At 45.0% G+C, this 3,955-nt stretch overlaps 1 non-coding gene across 1 annotated transcript; it reads right to left on the bottom strand.

The window, feature by feature from the left end:
* Positions 1–230: 230 nt before the first annotated feature.
* LOC119948483 lies at positions 231–368 on the bottom strand. The gene has a single exon (XR_005456875.1). It is a non-coding gene; the product is annotated as a small nucleolar RNA SNORA7 (small nucleolar RNA).
* Between the last annotated feature and the right edge of the window lie 3,587 nt (positions 369–3,955).

Raw genomic sequence — 3,955 nt, forward strand, 5'->3', positions numbered from 1 at the left:
ATACTGTTGCTGTCTTATGCTGTCGAGTCATGCCCAACCCATAGTGATGCCATTTACATATCTCTTCCAGAACGCCCCACTTCCACCTGCAATTGTTCTGGTAGCATATCCAGATAATTTTCTTGGTAAAAATATGGAAGTGGTTTACCATTGCCTCCTTCCATGCAGTAAATGAGTCTCTGCCACTGACCCTATTCCCTGCCGCTGCTGCCCAGCACAGGTGAGTTTTGACTTGTAGCAGATTGCCTTCCACTCACTAGTCACTGGCCATGCTAGGAATGGAATGGGCATGCCTCTGCTTGACGCTCCCTCCTGTAGTCGTGACTGGTAGAGTACTGGAAACTCTCCAGGTGCAACGCTCAGAGGGGAACTGAGGCATAAAGAAGTGAAATGACTTGCCCATGGTCACACAGGAGAAAAGTGGCAGAGCTAGAATTAGAGAACAGGTCCTTCTCACTCCCTGGCCCATGCTCTAGCCACTAGACCAGGCTACTTCTTAATCAAACCGTACCCACTGCCCTAGCTACTGCTGCTCCTGGCTAAAGAGGCCTGATGCACAGAAGTAATTACAGCCAGGTGCATGATGGGAAGGGAGTGAGGTGAGTGTAGACTATAGCATGGGAAACTTCTCTAGGCTGCCACAGCCCAGGGACTTTCAGTACTTTAACATTGCTCTTTCTAGGGATTAGAATGTAGCAGCCATCATCATAAGAGGCCCCATTTTCCCTGTGAACAATTTAAAGAATGAAGGAAAGGAACATAAAGAAATGCCTCAGAAATCTGAGGCATCCGATTGGCATTTAATAACAATAATAATAATAATAATGAACCATTATGGTATTTGTTAAGTACTTATTATGTGCCAGGCACTGTACTAAGCACTGGGGTGGATACAAGCAAATTGGGTTGTGAATGCCAGTGTCCTTGATTTTGGTTTGACTTGTTGAAAACAAAGAAGCCCAAAGTTCAGGATTTCTTAAATTAAGAGAGCTTTAAGTTCAACACAAACGGCTTCACTTGGAAGAGCTCTTTGGTAGTTTTCTTCTACTTCTGGCTATCATGGTGTAAGTTACAAACCCAGCGATCCTTTAAAAGTGCAGTGAGGATCTCCGGTGAGGATCTCCCCGACATTGCAATGAATCCACAGGACACATGGGGTTTATTAAAAGATCTGTTAGAAGAGCTATTTGTTGACAAATAGCCCAGAAGAGGTACAGGATGATCAGTAATAATAAAATCTTATGGAGATCATTTTCCAAACGTTGCCCAGGAGAGATACTTCGCCAAAGTCATTAACTAAAGGCAGCTTTTCTGTGTGCACTGTGCTTCTGAACTAGTGCTTTTCAGATGTAATCTCCGGAGAAAGTTTGGATGCTTCAAAACCCAACCCAGCATGAAAGTTAGTACTTTATGAGACACAGCAAAGGTTTCTGTTTATCACCATTTGTTATTCCTTACCAGCAGCTGAAAAGCATCTGGATTTCAATCTTCTTGTCTCCTCAGTCCTCTCCCACCCCATAATGTCAAGCTGACCCATCTTCTTTCCTTGGGAGAGCCAGAAATATTTCACATCAACCCCCCCTTTCACAAACACTGATAAAACGAGTCCAGGCACGGAGGGCTGACTAAACCATGGAACCTACAGAGCAGTTCACTAGATGTATGTGGCCAGACCAATAGAAGTCTTGAAATCCATGTCTACAGTTTTTCTCCAGATACAAGTCCTTTAGCTGACACAGCCATCCCAGCAGCTCTGCAATGATGGGCAAGACATGATTGAAAAATCTCAGCGGAGGGCACATGTGTTCACTCCAATCAATCAATCAATGGTATTGATCGCATGTTTTTCAGACCAAAAACCACTGTACTAATTGTTTTGAAAAAGACAACAGTCAGTGGAAGGACCCATGCTCCCTGCCCTTAAGGAGTTTACAATTTATTTTATTGGCTAAATGCCTTCAGGTGGAGATTATTTCTTATACCTCCGTTGTACTCTCCCAATCACTTTTTATAGAGCTCTGTGCACAGTAGATGCTCACCAAATACCATCAATCGACTGATTTGGTCAGTCCCTGTGTTTGGTGGTGAGTTACCACATGGTATATTTGAAGCACTTACTACGTGCCAAGCAGCATGCTAAGTGCTGGGGTAAAGCTACACCGTTCCCGTCCCACATGGGGCTCATAGTCTAAAAGGAGGAGGGAGGACAGGTATTTTTATCCCCATTTTATAGAGGAGGAAACTGAGACCCAGAGAAGTTAAATGACTTGCCCAAGGTCATACAGTAGGCAACTGGTGGAGAAGGGACAAGAACAGTGGTCCTCTGACTCCCAGCCCTCTGCTCTGTCCACTAAGACTCACTGCCTCACTAAAGAACCAAATTGCTTTCATGGAAAAATTGTTTCACTGTTGAGAAAATAGATGGGAAAGGTGGGGCTGGTCAGGGCAGGAATCTTTGGGTGCATCTCTCTGGTTCTGTTGCTGTTGGCTAGAGGTTAGAGGCCTGATTTAGACTGTGACTTTTAGACTGTGAGCCCACTCTTTTAGACTGTGAGCCCACTCTTTTAGACTGTGAGCCCATTGTTGGGTAGAGACTGTCTCTATATGTTGCCAATTTGTACTTCCCAAGCACTTAGTACAGTGCTCTGCACACAGTAAGCGCTCAATAAATACGATTGATGATGATGATGATGATTCCCCGAATGTGATGTGGATTTTCCCTGCTGGCCCAGGCTGGGAATGGGTATGACTATGAGGAAGGGAGAATTGGGGAGGGTCGAGAGCTAGGGTGGTGGGGGGGGGGGGGGGGGGAATGGTAGATGGACAGACAGAAATGATTTACAAATACTGGGAGTCAGGGTAAGAATAAGGATATGACAGGAAGCAGTACAAATACATCAGATGAAATAGCTGAATGAATATACACATAACTATTTAAATGAATAAAATGCCTATGTGAGCCTAATTGCCAAAAACAATAATAAAATAGAAAAATGTTAAAGAGTGGGTGTTGGGTTGGGTGTTTAGAACAGAGGATTGGGAGAGCAGAATACCAAAATGCAAAATGGAAAATAGCCCCAGGCACTTACACATAACAAAAACAATCTCAAAAGGACTATGTTGGTTATGCATGGCTCTTTTTTGCCATACCCACACTCAGGGTTTCATCTCATCCTCAATGGCACCATCTTCAAACAGAAAGAATATGCAGACACATACACAGAATAAATTCTGTTAGACTGCACAGATCATTCAGCGGATCCAGAAATGTTGAGGGGCACCCAAACCCACCCTTCCAAAAGTGGGAGTCCCCTCAATATTTGCCATTCCCCGAGCAGGAGATTTACCTCAGGTTTCCTCCGGTGCTAGTCCCCAGGTCAGTGTGGGACTGGCGACCAATCGATCATATTAATCAATCATATTAATTGAGTGCTTACTGTGTGCAGAACACTGTTCTAAATGCTTGGGAGAGTACGATAAAACAGAGTTGGTAGACACATTCCCTGCCTGCAGAGAGCTTACAGTTTAGAGACAACTTAGAAGTAAACCAGAAATGTTGCCAAGGGAGTTCTGAGGACCTGAGCTGCTTCTCCAGGACCCTTACTTTCACCCATCTACGTGGCACAATCAGTGGAGAGTGCTGGAGTTGTGTGGAGGAGAGAGGATACCCAAGAGGGTGTGGCAGGCTCTTGGCACTCTAATAGAGTTGTTTATGTTTACTTGAGGGTCTACTTTGTATTTTATCGTTTTTATCAAAATCTCCAGTGGCTACCAATCAATCTACGCATCAGGCAAAAACTCCTCACTCTTGGCTTCAAGGCTCTCCATCACCTCGCCCCCTCCTACCTCACCTCCCTTCTCTCCTTCTACAGCCCAGCCTGCACCCTCCGCTCCTCTGCCGCTAATCTCCTCACCGTGCCTCGTTCTCGCCTGTCCCACCGTCGACCCCTGGCAC

This window comes from Tachyglossus aculeatus, chromosome X4 (assembly GCF_015852505.1).
Source record: "Tachyglossus aculeatus isolate mTacAcu1 chromosome X4, mTacAcu1.pri, whole genome shotgun sequence".
NCBI lineage: Eukaryota > Metazoa > Chordata > Mammalia > Monotremata > Tachyglossidae > Tachyglossus > Tachyglossus aculeatus.